This window comes from Callithrix jacchus, chromosome 6 (genome assembly GCF_049354715.1).
Source record: "Callithrix jacchus isolate 240 chromosome 6, calJac240_pri, whole genome shotgun sequence".
Classification (NCBI taxonomy): domain Eukaryota; kingdom Metazoa; phylum Chordata; class Mammalia; order Primates; family Cebidae; genus Callithrix; species Callithrix jacchus.
This window is the reverse complement of record NC_133507.1, coordinates 23,382,422-23,399,112: the sequence shown is the minus strand read 5'-3', so window position 1 is coordinate 23,399,112 and position 16,691 is coordinate 23,382,422. Positions and strand designations below refer to the sequence as shown.

The 16,691-nt window shown below is 37.7% G+C and overlaps 1 long non-coding RNA gene and 1 other non-coding gene across 3 annotated transcripts; one reads left to right on the top strand and one right to left on the bottom strand.

Annotated features, from left to right (window-relative positions):
- Window positions 1–214: 214 nt before the first annotated feature.
- Window positions 215–15,676, bottom strand: LOC128932506 (uncharacterized). Of its 2 annotated transcripts, none has more exons than XR_008482412.2 (4): window positions 15,654–15,676; window positions 12,672–12,739; window positions 6,184–6,270; window positions 215–397 (listed from the first exon to the last, which is right to left on the bottom strand). It is a non-coding gene; the product is annotated as an uncharacterized LOC128932506 (long non-coding RNA). The 2 variants fall into 2 exon arrangements; XR_008482411.2 differs by lacking the exon at window positions 215–397 and adding an exon at window positions 4,815–4,896.
- LOC118154863 (U6 spliceosomal RNA) lies at window positions 5,410–5,516 on the top strand. Its single transcript, XR_004745115.1, has one exon. It is a non-coding gene; the product is annotated as a U6 spliceosomal RNA (small nuclear RNA).
- Window positions 15,677–16,691: the final 1,015 nt, after the last annotated feature.

Below are 16,691 nucleotides of genomic sequence, written 5' to 3'. Positions count from 1 at the left end.
TTTCATTTACTTTTTTACTGAGATAGTGAACCCACTCATAGAGAGCCTTGGCATCAGGGCATTGATGGCATCACAACTGCAATATCCTTATTGTCTTCAAGATTTTTCTCTTACTTATTCTTTACTATTGTTCATAGAGGTAAAAAAATCAACAAGTTTAAAAAATAGAAAGTGCAGCAGTCTCTATTTATTGAAAAGATACTGCAGAGAACATGAAAAGCTGGTATCTTTCTCACTGATTGTTTGAACAAAAGCAGGACAGGTTTTCAGGGTCCAGTTTTTTCTTTCTCCGAAGTCCTTCAATCTGTGTCAGTGCTTTGAAAAGCTTCAGGTTCAGAGCAATTGTTCTTTAAGTCACCTTTTTCCAATTTGAGTGACATAGGGTAGGAGGCCCTTTCTAAAAAAGGAAAATATTGGTTATAATTCACTTTGCTCTTGCCTCATCATTTAAAAAAGAAGCAATAAATGAGTTATAGTAAGCTGACTGGTAAGAAATACAAAAAAGTAACAACAAGGCCAAAATCAAGGGTAAAAAGACAGATTCAAAGACAAACACCTTTATTTTCTCAACATCTTCTACATTCTTTTCCATCCAAATGATTATAGTATTAGAATATCACTCAATGCAATGTGCTGGATGGATCTTTGACATGCTCAAAAGAATTACTAACACTAAACTATAATTTGAAGCAGAATAAAGCAAACTGAAACAACCTAGTTTTCTTTTTCATTTATCCGAGGTTCAACATGCACCCAACATGAATGAAAAATCAAATGTTAAATGCAAAATGCATGCATTTAGATGTTTTTAATAAGGAGCTTAATGCTTGGCTTTACAATCAGCCTCTATTTCTTGGAAATCTGGCAATGCAATTGCAAAATTCAATCCTGAAATTTGTGCCTTAGTTGTGTCCCAGTTTTGCCCTTCCTCAGTTGTACCTTATTATTTTATTGATGTGAAATTAGGAGTCATCAGTAAAACAGAAACATTCTTAATTAACACCTTCAATGTATTTCAAATGAGCATGTTATAGTGTGATAACAATGGAAGGATAATGAAGATGGGATATTTGACTTATGTTGAAGAGAGAAGACAAATGCCCCTCTTGGAGTTGAAAGCACTGGCAAAGGAAAAGTCCCATGGATCTCAGCACTGGCTGAGAAGGGAAGGAAAGTGTCCCCTAGGCTTGGGTCCTTAAAAAAGTATCCTTTATGGCATTGATGGTGATCGTGAAGGAAAAACTAAAACTCATGGAGGAAGGCCCTAAAGCACCTTCTTCTAAACCTCTGCATGTCACCTACATGGAAAGAGGGATGAGGAGCAACAGAAAGGTAAGGCTCATGCTGTATATCAAGATATATGATCTTTCTAACAGAACCCTAGAATTAGCAACTCTCTCCTTAAAGGAAACATGTATCCTCATAATAGAACCTCAACGGCTGGCTAACTGCAATAAGGAAGCCCTCATTTCTCTCAGCCTCCACAGAAGTGTCTGTTAGAACACTTCAGGAGCTTTCTGAATAAGCTTCTGGATTATAATAAGCCAAAGTTATTGTTTGTCTATCCCATAGGTTTAATGTATTATTTGGCAGTGTTAGGTGAGGAGCCATATGTGGTCTGATGGTGGCACCAAAATGCCAATGAGGTTGAACAAGAGCATGCACAAAGGAGTTAAAAAAACATCTCTCTGAGATAATTTAATGCACTGAACTCTCTGTTTCTAACTCTCTCGCATACAATATTTCTGGTCATCTGACTCTGTGCAAGACCTAAACACAAATTATACTTTTAAAAAATACTATGTAGGTCCCAAATCAGCTCCTGCTATGATAAATGTTTCTGAATATCCCATGTCAATCTCAGCTTGTGCTGGGTGTCAGGAGTGGCTGCATCAGGGTGATAGCCCATGCAATATGCATGGTAGTAATAAATATTTATTGATACTTTTTTTCTTCTATAAAATGTGCTTGGCACTTTATATTCATAGTGGTTGCCACAACAATCTTGCAAAATAAACATTCTTTTTTTAAAAAAATAAGGCAAATAAGCTGCACTTTTTTGTTAATTCATATTTGCTGGTGGAGTCACGGCTCACTATAGCCTCAATCTTCTGGTCTCAAGTGATCCTCCTTCCTCAGTCTCCCATTTATCTGCTATAACAGGTGCACACCACCATCCCTGGCAAAGTTTTAAATTTTTTGTAGAGATGGGGTTTCACCATATTGCCTAGGCTAGTCTTGAACTTCTAGGCTCAAGCAACGCTCTTGCCTCGGCCTCCCAAATTGCTGGGACTACAAGTGTGAGCCACTGTGTCCAGCCTAATTGTTCATTATATATGCCCCTAACTTTCTATGTCTTTACTCCTCTATTGCCCACTTATAACAACATAAAATGTTTCCTTAAAGAGTTAAATTAAAACACAAGACATAGTTTTGGCATATATATTAAATAGAAAAAAAAGCACATATGTGCTCAGCAAATACATATACATTAAACATTGAGGTAACTATATATAAGTGTGGGTAATATTTTTTCCTTCACAGCAATGGAGAAGGCTCTGCATATATGTCTGCAACTTGCTTTTACACTTACTTAATCATGGTAATTTTTTTAAAATTTTTTATTGCATTTTAGGTTTTGGGGTACATGTGCAGAACATGCAAGACAGTTGCATAGGTACACACATGGCAGTGTGTTTTGCTTCCTTTCTCCCCTTCACCCACATTTGGCATTTCCCCCCAGGCTATCCCTCCCCAGCTCCTCCCCTGCTGGCCCTCCCCTTTTCCCCCCAATAGACCCCAGTGTTTAGTACTCCCCTCCGTTTGTCCACGTGTTCTCATTTTTCATCACCCGCCTATGAGTGAGAATATGCGTTATTTCATTTTCTGTTCTTGTGTCAGTTTGCTGAGGATGATGTTCTCCAGATTCATCCATGTCCCCACAAATGACACGAACTCATCATTTCTGATTGCTGCATAATATTCCATGGTGTATATGTGCCATATTTTCCCAATCCAGTCTATCATCAATGGGCATTTGGGTTGGTTCCAGGTCTTTGCTATTGTAAACAGTGCTGCAATGAACATTCATGTGCATGTGTCCTTATAGTAGAACGATTTAAGTCCTTTGGATATATATCCAGTAATGGGATTGCTGGGTCAAATGGGATTTCTATTTCTAAGGCCTTGAGGAATCGCCACACTGTCTTCCACAATGGTTGAACTAATTTATACTCCCACCAACAGTGTAAAAGTGTTCCTTTTTCTCCACATCCTCTCCAGCATCTGTTGTCTCCCGATTTTTTAATGATCGCCATTCTAACTGGCGTGAGATGGTATCTCAATGTGGTTTTGATTTGCATCTCTCTGATGACCAGAAGAATTAAAACTTCTAATTTAACAGATGAGCAATTGCAAATAACAAAATTGCAGACAAACACAACTTTAATGAAAAGTGACACACTGGAGATTCTTTTTTTGTCTTGTTCTTTTTCATCGGGTAACAACAAATTAGTTCAGGAAACCATATTAGAATGCTGTGATTGCAATAACCAGCTCATAGCCCATGCTTTTAGCTTTGTTTTTTGTTTGTTTTCTGAAACCATACATGACACTTCTTTTGTGCTAAGTAGATATTTTTTTCACTCAGATGTATCACAGTCGTTCAAGTCCAGACTAGTTCTATGTGCTATTGCTATCTGCTGCTGCTTTATTTATGGTTTCTCCTTTAAAAAATGTTATATTTTTAGTGTTCAGGGCTAAAGACCTGCAATGGTCATACAGAGGGGATATATGTGAAATATACAACTCCTTTCCCAGGGAGTCACAGTTTGGCTCTCTAAAACCAAGGCCCTGTTTAATTCTACCTATTTGTCTCTTCTGGTATATTCTTTCTCCAATATAATGGGTAAGGGCATAACCTATATGAGTATCTATTTTAATATGGCAACATGCTATGTGCTTTTCATAACTGTGAAGGAAAAAGAATTAGCTTCTTTGCTTATTTAGCAGACAAGTCATTTAAAAAAACTGCTAAATATGCATCTGATTATACTATAAAATGATCTACAAAACAGAACATCTAGCTGATTTTAGCTTAGCTATTGATGATATAAAAGCATCTACAATGTTCCTTCTTATCAAGTAAGAAGAAAATGATTTTAAAAAATTTATTTCCATATGTATTACAAAGCAATAATTTAGGGCTAGCTACATCTCTCATTAGTATCACTAGAGAACTATTAAACTTTAAATGTTAGAAACCTGCTATAATAAATGTTTGCTTTCAATATTAATGATTCCTCCATAGCCTATTATTTTGGAAATTTAGAAATTGTTAATACCACTTTATGTGCCAAAAGTCAGGGTACATGACCTAATAAGTGTTGTAATATTTATATATACAGACATACACATGCATGTGTATGTTTATCTATAGTAATATATGTATATTATAATATATACCTATAACAATATTTAACAATTTAATGATCAAGATATCCAGCCATCAACAGTCACCATTATGTAAAGAAAACTGTATAAATATGTAAATATTAATATTTGTACTTCCTAAGGGAAGACCACACCACCACTTATGAAGTAGACTTGCCCAAGGAAAAGAAATTCTTCCTGATCTTTTCAGTCTACTAGTTTCAACTCCTAATATATATACAGTAAATATTGATATTGAAACATACTGATCATTATGTTAGAACATATTAATTCTATCATCAACCAACTAAGAGACACAATCAGTATAATTTAAACCGTAGGAGGTATTGTTGATCACATGTCTTAGTTAGTTCAGCTTCCTACACTTCAACATTTTTCTGTTGCAGACCAGATGTCTTCTTTCCTGGGGCAGCCCCTCTCATCTTCCCCTCTGCATACTGCTCCCTTCAAAAAGAATTCCAGTAGTGTCATCATAAAATGAGCATTTTTTGTGACAAAATAAATTATGACAGCCTGATTCCATTAGGAATTTATATTCAAATTCTGGCACCAAGTTTTTAACAAGTTGGACACAGATAATATATTGCAAAAAAAAAAACCCAAAACACTCAAGAAAGAGCAAAGGGCTCAATTAAAACCAATATTTCAAAAAGTGACTGTAGGCCAGGTGTGGTGGCTTATGCCTGTAATCCCAGCACTTTGGAAGGCTGAGGTGGGCAGATCACCTGAGGTTGGGAGTTCAAGACCAGCCTCACCAACATGGTGAAACCCTGTCTTTACTAAAACTACAAAAATTAGCCGAGCATGGTGGCATGCACCTGTAATCCCAGTTACTTTGGAGGCTGAGGGAGGAGAATCGCTTGAACCCTGGGGGGTGAAAGTTATGCCACTGCACTCCAGCCTGGGTGACAAGAGCAAAACTCTGTCTAAGTAAGTAAATAAATAAATAATTTCTTAGTGCTCGTTTTGACAGCACATATACTAAAATTGGAACGATACAGAGAAGATTAGCATGGCCCCTGTGCAAGGATGACATGCAAATTCGTGAAGCATTCCATATTTTCTTCCATTTTCTAAGGTCCAAGATTGGTGAAACTGAGGCTCCTTTAGCTGAAGTCACTGATCCCGTTAAGGAATGTTCCTACATCCAACCCCATTTCCACCTCCACCTCCAAAAAAAAATAATTTTTAAAAAAGTGATTGTAATAGACTCTTGTTGTATCACTGAAAATTTCCTTTCTGTTTTGGAATTCACTAATCCCATTGTTTTATTTGTTCCATTTCCCACTATCTTTTTAATTTTTGTAAATATACATTTCAACTTTGAAATTACAGTCTTTCAGGGTCTCTTCCTGTGCTTTCAAAGATGAAAGACCAAATAGGAAATGCCTAGTTTGCTTTGTTTCCGCATCAAATGTGTCTCCCACAGAGCTCCCAAAATAAGAAAAAAGATGTTTATCAATGAGTTCACACCTACAGCAATTTCCAACAATATTCTGCTGTTTTCTACCTAGGTCTAAGGATAAGCTCAAGTAATGGCAGGTATGCTACATCCTTTGCCTAGAAATGACTTGTTTCATCACCTGAAGTCAAAGCTGTAACACAGCAGCTGAGAGACACCAGGAATCATGTTATAGGCAGGGTGGGCAGTGATCTCCATTGTTTATTCCATGTCCAAAAATTAATCTACAGGCATTTGTCCTTAATATTCAGTTCACAAAACAAACTTACCGATTGGCTTTTTGAAGTTCTCGCTGTTTCTGCAAATTGGTGTCCACATATTTGAGTACTCGGCTCTCCGGAACCCACTCATCCCAACTGAAAAAGAGGAAAGTGAAAATTTCACTCAAAAATACTCTGTTCTCCAATTAATTTTCTGAGATCCAAGCGGCAAGACTGGATTTCTCTGAAGTAATTTGATGAACAGGCACTACAAATATATCCTCAACTAAAACAAAAATCTAATGGAACTCTGTTCTGTAAAAAGAAAAACTTTGTATTTTCAGAAGCAGCATTCCAAATCTAAGCTGCCAGAGTCTGAAAGTAGTTATTCAAATCATTTTTAGAAATGGCTTAAGAGTATAGCACTTAATGTAACATTATCTAAGTGATTAGCCTTATCTTAAAGACTTTAATTGCCAAAAATAAAGCACAGGAATCAAAAACACTTTTTTTTTATGGGGTTACACCATGATGGCCAGGCTGGTCTTGAACTCCTGACCTCAGGTGATCCACCCACCTAAGCCTCCCAAAGTGCTAGGATTACAGGTGTGAGCCACCACACCCGGCTAAAAACACTTTTCTTTTTGGAGATGGGAGTCTCACTCTGTCTCCCAGGCTGGAGTACAGTGGCTCCATCTCAGCATACTGAAACCTCCACTTCCCGTGTTCAAGCGATTCTCCTGCCTCAGCCTCCCGAGCAGCTGGGACTACAGGCACATGCCACCTTGCCTAATTTTTTTATTTTTAGGAGACATGGGGTTTCACCATGTTGGCCAGGCTCATGCCCGTAATCCCAACACTTTGGGAGGGTGAGGCAGGCAGATCATGAGGTCAGAAGTTTGAGACAAGCCTGACCAACATGGTGAAACCCAGTCTCTACTAAAAACATGAAAATTTAGCCAGCTGTCTGTAGTCCCAGCTGCTGGGGGTGGGGGGTGGGCCTGAGTCAGGAGAATCACTTGAACCCAGTAAATGCAGGCTGCAGTGAGCTGAGTTTGCACCACTGCACTCAAGCCAGGGTGACAAGAACAAGACTCCATCTCAAAAATAAAAAATAATAAAACCAGCTGGATAGTTAGCTGTGTATAATGACAAAGTTCCATACAGCTCTCTGGGTTTTCATTTCATCATCTATGAAATGAGGATAACACAGTACCTATCTCAAAAAATTGTTATAAGAATACATGTAAAACATGAGAATCCCTGGAACAAAATAACAAACACTAAATGTATGTCAGAAACATACAAAGAAGTCTACAATACTCAAAACACCATCTAGATGGATCTAGCTAAATCTGTATTACAATGATTTGACACCATTCTTCACCTTCATTCACTCACAACTGAACACATACTAACTTCTGAGGCAGATCAGAAAGCTGGCTTTCTAAATTAGAAGGCAGAACCAACTCTCTTAAAATATTAAGGCATTCTGGCACTTCAAAAAGCTTGTTCAAAACAATTTCTGACTCTGTTTTTCCCTCAAAAAAGCCAACAAAGACAAAGTTATTTCTTAGGGAATGCTAAATTTTTTGAGCAGTAAATCTTTTCTCCTGCTGATGGAGCTCCTTTAGTGACACAATTAGGTATATTCTCAAGGGAACCAATTTTAAAAAGTAACCAATTAAAAAAAATTGTTTAACATTTCCTTTTGTTTAATAATTTCCCACCTCTGATCTCTTATATAATACAGCCAAAAGGAAAATAATAAAAAGCAATCTTCAACATGATTTCCTAGAGAAAACTTCAAAACATGCATTTACCTAGAGGTCAGGAGGGGGTGGTGTACTGAGGGAGCTCCTTCAGGAACATGAAAAAGGGCTACAGTATCCTCATGTGTCTTCAAAGATTTTTCAGAGCTCCTGGGCCTCACAGCACTTCTGATACAGACAGCATAGTACAAAGTAATCTCAGTAACCAGGTGGAGAATTTAGCTTCAGCTTTATTAAGATTCATTTACAAATGGAATATTTGCCTGTGTCAACAAATTCCAATGAGGTTTGAAAAGTTAGAAATCTCAATCCTCTATTATGTTTTTGAAAAAACATTAACTGAAGTTTAAGGAAATTCCAATTTTGGGATTAAGGTTTTGTTGAATTTCAAAAAGCACTCCACAAACCATTTTCTAAATGAGATTATTTTTGAGATATTTATGTGTATTTATATCTATTCCAATTCTAAATCAAAGGGAGTTAGCCAATTTTTAATTACCACAAGTTTCCATTTTAGAACCTTACAAACCCCTTCCCACTGATAGATAAAACATATTTTAAAAAAGCACTTTGCTCTAAACAGCAAGTTATAGCTAGAGTTTCCTTTATATGTAAAGAGCTGAAAATCCTTGCTGAACCAAGGAAGAATGAAGTGGACAACATCTTTTGCTCTAAGGAACATCATAGGGTAATAACTAAAGGTCAAACATTCAGAAGTTTTTATATTTAAGTCAAGCGTAAGAGAATTTCAGAATTTTCTAAAGGTCATTTGTGAGTGCAATTCCCAAATTTACAATGATCCATGGTAATAACTGAAGGCCAAACACTCAAAAAATTTTATATACAGGTCAAGCATAAAATGATTTCCTAATTTTCTAAATGTAACATGACTAATTCCCAGTCACAATGATCCATGGGCAGTATTTACATAGACTAAATACACAACACACTTATTAGGTATGTGAATAACTCCTCCCCCTTTCAAAATGAGTTTAAAGGCTTCTTTAAAGACTTTCTAGAGCTAAAATTCTTTCAGTATTACATATATCTACATACCAAGTGAACCAAACACATTTCTGATACATTAATATTCCTCAAAGCATCTACAAAGATAGTAACAAATCTCTAATATTTGGTACAATTTTAAAATTTTCCCAATCAGTAACATGTGTCAAATTATGAGAACAAAAAATCTACACAAACCTATCATTTCTTTGAGTTACTGGTCTACAATACACCAAAGAGAAATGTCCATTACTTTTTGAAGCAATAAAATCAGAAAATACAAGCATTTGGTATTTTCACAATTTGTGACAAACTACAAAAGCCACTTAAAGTCCAGTCTTTGCACTGCACTTATCTATGTGTGCAATTTTATACAGGGTATCTATTATATGTGGAAAAAGAACTAAGCAAAAAAGCTGTATCCACAAAGTGAAATTCTAAAACAATTTTTAAGGTTTTCAAAAATATCTCCTTTCTTCTATTCCCTTTTCATAGTTTCCCTTAATGTGTTCAATCACTTTTTTTTTTCTGAGTCTTACTCAGTCGCCCAAGCTGGAATACAGTGGTGCAATCTCGGCTCACTGCAACCTCCACCTCCCAGGCTCAAGAGATTCTCCTGCCTCAGCCTCCTGAGCAGCTGGGACTACAGACATGCATCACTGTGCCCGGCTAATTTTTTTATTGTTAGTAGAGATGAGATTTTACCACGTTGGCCAGGCTGGACTCAAACTTCTGACCTCAAGTGATCCACCTGTCTTGGCCTCCCAAAGTGCTGAGATTACAGGCACGATACACCATGCCCAGCCTCAATCACTTTTTAAAAATTTTTATTTGCTTATTTAATTCTAAGAGGGGTGTCTAGCTATGTTGTCCAGGCTGGCCTCAAACTCCTGAGCTCAACCTCAGCTTCCTAACAAGCTAAAACTATAGGCACCACCACATCTGGCTCTAAAACACTCCTTAAAAATGCAAGAGGTGACGGGGAGTAGGCCTAACCCATAAATTTGCTTTGTGTTTTTCTTTGATATCTTGTATGGTCTTTAACTTTCCCACTGGTAGTATGCGTAAAATCAAGATATTATCTTTCCTTGAGAAATGAGATTCTTACAACACTCTCAGCTTTATCTGTATTGTACTGTCAGAATATCAGTATGTAAAATATACATTAGTATACTGAAATGCAGTTTTAGCAAGGCATTGTTTAGTAAGAAAAAGCTACGAAACACACTAGGAGTCACAGATACTTTGTTTCCTAGATATTAGTATTAAAACCACAGTTTACTTCTATCAAAACAGTTTTCTCCATTATTTTCTCAATTTCTTATTTTTTATTTATTTATTTTTATTTTCTCAATTTCTAAAATTGGGAAAATACAAGTCCATGAGGCTGAAGTTACCTATCATTATTAGATACTACCTATTATTATTAGAAATACACGTTGTTGGGCCGGGCGCGATGGCTCAAGCCTGTAATCCCAGCACTTTGGGAGGCCGAGGCGGGTGGATCACGAGGTCAAAAAATCGAGACCATACTGGTCAACATGGTGAAACCCCGTCTCTACTAAAAATACAAAAAATTAGCCGGGCATGGTGGCGCGTGCCTGTAATCCCAGCTACTCAGGAGGCTGAGGCAGGAGAATTGCCTGTACCCAGGAGGCGGAGGTTGCGGTGAGCCGAGATCGCGCCATTGCACTCCAGCCTGGGTAACAAGAGCGAAACTCCGTCTCAAAAAAAAAAAAAAAAAAAAAAAAAAGAAAAGAAAAAAAAAGAAAGAAATACATGTTGCTGTTTCTTTTTAAAGGAGTCCAGTTCTTGGACTGTCACTCAGGCTAGAGTGCAATGGCACATCATAGCTCATTGTACTCTCAAAATCCTGGGCTCAAATAATCCTCCTGCCTAAGCCTTCCAAGTAGCTGGAACTACAGGAGCGTGCGGCCACCTCTCACTCATTATTAGAAATACTTTATCAGGCCAGGTGTAGTGGCTCACCCCTATAATCCCAGCACTTTGGGAGGCCATAGCAGGCAGATCACCTGAGGCCAGGAGTTCAAGACCAGCCTGACCAATTTGATGAAACCCCAGCTCCACTAAAAATACAAAAATCAGGTGAGCATGGTGGCATTTGCCTGTAATCCCATCTACTTGGGAGGCTGAGACAGGAAAATCGCTTGAACCAAGATCACACCATTGCACTCCAGCTCAGGCAACAAGAGCATAAACAGTCTCAAAAAAACCAAAAAAACCAAAACTTTATTAACTGGGGTAAAAACCCACAAGTTGTCAGGATACACTTCTATGCATTTCAGATTTCTACCTTTCCACATTTATATTAATGGAAGAGAAGTGAAAGATCTGATAAATTCTTCTCAGCTGAAAACATCTGATATGTAAAAACAACTTTCTAACCAAGAAATAAAATTAACTGAATTGGTCACCTGGATGACCAATTGTACTAAATGAAACAAGACCAAAGTCACAGGGCCAGCGAACTTCACAGGGGAACAAACCTCCTTCGACAGTAACAGAGTACTCATGAAATCAGATGGCACTGCTCCCATGGTAAACCAGGCACCAGAGCTTGAGTCAGGTGACACAAAGCCTTCAGTTACTGAAGAGCAATTCCTGAAGAACCGTATTAAATAGCAAGGGCAGTGCTATCTTTGAAAGACAAAGCATCATTAATAAAATATAAAACATCCCATAGTAAAAATTACAAATCTTTTAATTACAATCACCAATTAGAGAATTGGGTAAATTTTAGATAGGGTTATTTTGTGAAGCCCAAGAAGAAAAGTCCCATCACTGAGAGTTCCACTGAATGGACATTCTAGAATGTGTTCAAATCTATACCCACTGTCCATTCCTAGAAATAGATCAATAACATCGATGCTTTACCATAAAAAAAAAAAAAAAAAAAGATGCGGTGGCTTATGCCTGTAATCCCAAACTTTGGGAGGACAAGGCAGGCAGATCACCTGAGGTCAGAAGTTCAAGACCAGCCTGGCCAACAAGGTGAAACCCGGTTCTACTAAAAATACAAAAAATTAGCAGGGCTCGGTGGCAGGAGCTTGTAATCCCAGCTACTCGCGAGGCTGACGCGGGATAATCACTTGAACCCAAGAGGTGGAGGTTGCAGTGAGCCAAGATCATGCCAGTGCACTCCAGCCTGGGTAACAAGAGCGAAATTCTGTCTTAGAAAAAAAAAAAAGGCTTAGGGCTCTATAATTAAATTTGTTTATGTGTTAAATCATACAGTAAAAAGTGAGTTACATGAGGTCATTTTCTGTCAACACTAAATTATGTTTCCAAAGATCAAAAAATGGGTTGGCAAATTCTGTCATTATTTCCCAATCAAGAAACATTTATCCTTTTCTCTTTTCTAGACAGAAAATCCAACAAGTTTTGAGCATAGCTGCTTGAAATAACATATGTAATCAACATGTTTGTGATAAGGCCAAAAAATTCAGGCTATCCTAAAACTGTACCAAAACCAGAAAAAAAAAAAAGAAAAACTTGTGATTGCCACATTCAACCAGAATAACTGGTTGGCTACATGACTATTAAGCATTATGCTAGAACATAATACTCCCAAGAACCAAGTACATTTAAATTAAAATGGCTGAGTACCCTAATTTCTAATGATTCACCCTTACTTCAATATGTACCATATTACATTAAAACCACATAAGAATTGAAAACTGAAAAGCACATACTTGATGCTAGTCAGTGATACAAGCTATCTTGCTAATTATAAATAAAATTGTAAGATCTAATACTCACTTTTTATTCCAACCACTGTAATGTATGAAGTATTTCACTTGTTTGTCCTTTATGGCAACCTTTACACACTGAAATTTTAAAAAATGATAATTCACTTAGACTTTTTTTTAAAAGAGAGACACTACCTTTTCAAATCATCCTTCAGAGACACTCTACACAAGCTTTATGGTGGCCTAAACAACATGACTAAGAGAACACTAGTTATGCTTATACAATACTTGTTACAAAACCTGCAGATTAGTCACAAAAGGTCCAACAAAGCTGAGAACCACGAGCATAAAAGGTTACCCTAAATCTTAAATCAGCAGAGTACAAAAGCTATGCAAGGACAGCTAATGAAAGCTGTTTGTTTTCTTCAGCCTAATCAGCTAGCAGCTGTATTTATTTCAAAAGCAAATTCCTCTAAAGCTATGCCTTTAAACTATATTATAAAAGAACTCATTAGCTTATGAAAGGCAGTAAAGGGGCCTGTTTCAGAAAAATCATCTTAAATAACTTATAAAGCAGTGAATATAAAACTTTTCACATTTTTCTTAAAAGCAGCAAAACAGGCCAGGCACGGTGGCTCAAGCCTGTAATCCCAACACTTTGGGAGGTCAAGGCAGGTGGATCACAAGGTCAAGAGATCGAGACCATCCTGGTCAACATGGTGAAACCCGGTCTCTACTAAAAATACAAAAAATTAGCTGGACATGGTGGCGCGTGCCTGTAATCCCAGCTACTCAGGAGGCTGAGGCAGGAGAATTGCCTGAACCCGGGAGGTGGAGGTTGCAGTGAGCTGAGATCGCGCCATTGCATTCCAGCCTGGGTAACAAGAGTGAAACTCCGTCTCAAAAAAAAAGCAGCAAAACATCAGGTTGAACGAAGATAAGAGGAAAAATAGCAGCCAAACAAAAGGAATTATTAGAAGAAAAAGTCATTAACTATGACAAATGATGAGTATCTAGTTTTGGATTTAAGTCTTTATAAGACACAAAGCAAAATAACCACAACAGTTTCATTTGTTTTAATAGCTTCAATTAAAAAATTGTTCACCAGAGTGTCAGCTGCCAGGAGAAAAATCAGCCAGTTTAGTAAAGTTCGCCAAAAGTTGACACAAGAAAAATATCGTTCAGGTACATAAATTTTTCAGGAACACATAATTTTTTTTTTTTCTAGTAGAGACAGTCTTGCTATGTTGCCCACACTGGTCTCCAACTCCCGGCCTCAAGCAATCCTTTTGCCTCAGCTCCCCAAAGCCCTGGGAGTACAAGCTTGTACATCATGGCACCTGGCCATGAGTTGTAATTTAACACTTCTAAAATGTATACACATATCATTAAGATATATTTACATACACATATACTGGCTGGGCGCGGTGGCTTACACCTCTAATCCCAGCACTTTGGGAGGCTGAGGCAGGTGGATCAGGAGGTTGGGAGTTCGAGACCAGTCTGACCAACATGGTGAAACCCCATCTCTACTAAAAATCCCTAAATTAGCTGGGCATGGTGGCACACACCTGTAATCCCCGCTACTCGGGAGACTGAGTCAGGAGAATCGCTTGAACCCAGGAGGCAGAGGTTGCAGTTGCAGTGAGCTGAGATCCTGCCACTGCACTCCATCCTCAACAACAGAGCAAGATTGTCTCAAAAAAAAAAAAAGATGAGAATATATTCATATACTTAGAAATTCCTGACCATCTCCATATATACAAATCCAGCCATTTTAGGAATTATTATTTTTTTTAAGAGACAGTCTCACTTTGTTGCCCAGGCTGGCCCTGAACTCCTGGAAGTAATCCTCTAGCCTCACCCTTTTGGGCAGGCGAAAACTACAGGCATGAGCCACCACGCCTGGCTGTTTAGAACTTTAAAAATATATTTCAGTGTATTTAGAACACAGAAAAACAAAGGAGTGAAAATGGTTAATATTTAGTCAGAACTGTCTGATACTTTACAATTAAGACTATTTTCAGACACACATAGAACTATTCAATAAGAATTTATGCAGAAATTGCCTTTAAACATTGCACTGTTTTTTATTTTATGGGTTCATTTTTTAGAACCACAACTGTTCAAAGTATAATCAAGTCTTAACTATTTATACTAAAAAAAGTTAGCAGAAAAAAAGTACTGAAACATTTGACTTTGGAATGCCTTCTCCTGCTTACCTTCAGCTAAATGTAAAATCAGTTTTTATAACTTGAGCACATGCTGATACAGACAGCCTCCCAGGATTCAAACTTTCCCAGACAAACCAACAATCAAAAGTTAAATGTACAGCCAGGCACACATTTGATCAAAAGGTAAACATACGGCACGGTGGCTCACATCTGTAATCCCAGCACTTTGGGAGGCTGAGGTGGGAGGTTCACGAGGTCAAGAGATTGAGACCATCCTGGCTAACTTGTCAAATCCCCTCTCTACTAAAAATATAAAAATTAGCTGGGCGTCGCAGCTGAGGCAGAATCCCTTGAACCCAGGAGGCGGAAGTTTCAGTGAGCTGAAACTACACTACTGCACTGCAGCCTGCTGACAGAGTGAGACTGTCTCAAAAAGAAAAAAAGTTAAATGTATTTACTTTTAATATTAGCTTTTACCTTAAACCTAGTATAATTAGCTCAATGATTAATCAACATATATTTACATTTAAAAGTCATTTTGGCCATGTTTCTCACCAAGGTAAAAAGCAATAACCACAAAATGCTTTTTGTTCCCACAACCCACCTTCCCCTTCTATCATTCCCCTCAAACGCTACTTCTAGATCAGTAAGAAAAGTGGGAGAGAAAGAAAAGAAAGAAAAATAAAAGAGAGTAGCAATCTTTTAATTTGAACCCCTAAGCAAAACAATAAAAATCCCAGAAAGATTAAGAAATACATGAACTATGAACCTAAAAAAGGCAACGCTCTTACTGAGGCAACAACAAAACAGAACCTATATATTAAATAGATCTATCCAGTAGTTTTGGCCAACTTCTCAAAAGAAAACAGGTTTCATACCTTTGCTTCATACAGAAGAGGCCCATGAAAGCCCAGCACTCGCTCACCCGTAAAGGAGGAAAAAGCACCGCATTAATAATTCCTTCTCATATATAAAAAGATTCACATCTTAGAGAGTCATCACACTTTTATTAGGATATTCCCAGACAAATTAGAAAAAATGAGTACCACTTTGGCTCAAACTTCAATCAAACCCTGCAACAAAAACATGTTGGTATCAGACGGTGAAAACAAATACAATTTATTAGCAGGTCATCTACTTAAATAATCACATTACCTTTCACCTGTTAAGCACATAAGCAGAATCTCCTGCAAAACTGTCAAGGTTGGTTGGTTGGTTTTAACTGTGTATCTGAAAATACAGTTTTTTTTTTAAAATGCTTTTCTCATCTGTTTTTATGTTTAGGACTTTACCTTTCACTTGTACCTCTGCTTCCAACTCTTTTACTGAGTAAAGTATCCTACACGTTAAAGTATCAATATGCATCAGAGATGACTGGATTAAGGGGTCTGTCTTACTATGCTCATTCCTCAAATGTGCAATGATGTTCTAGGTGCCAAGATGCTTCAAAGAACAAAAAAATAAGACAGTAATTCCTAATCTTTGGAACTTAACAGTCTATGTCGAGTCTACTTGCAAGACTAAACAAAATGTGAGGACCTGGAATTAAGAATCATTTGTCTGTTCATCAGACCCATGAACAACAGAAGTATCCATGAGTGTCAGCTCTTTTTTAGCTCTAAAATTAAAAGAGGAGGCCAGAGGTAGTGGCTCATGCCTGTAATCCCCAGCACTTTGAGAGGCCGAGGTGAGTGAATCACCTGAGGTCAGGAGTTCAAGACTAGTCCGGCCAAGAAGGCAAAACCCCATCTCTATTAAACAGACAAAAATTAGCCAGGCATGGTTGTATATGCCTGTAATCCCCGTTACTTGAGAGGCTGAGATAGGAGAATCGCTTGAACCCAGGAGCTGGAGGTTGCAGTGAGTGAGCCAAGATCACACCACTGAACTCCAGCCTGGGTGACAGAGTAAGACTC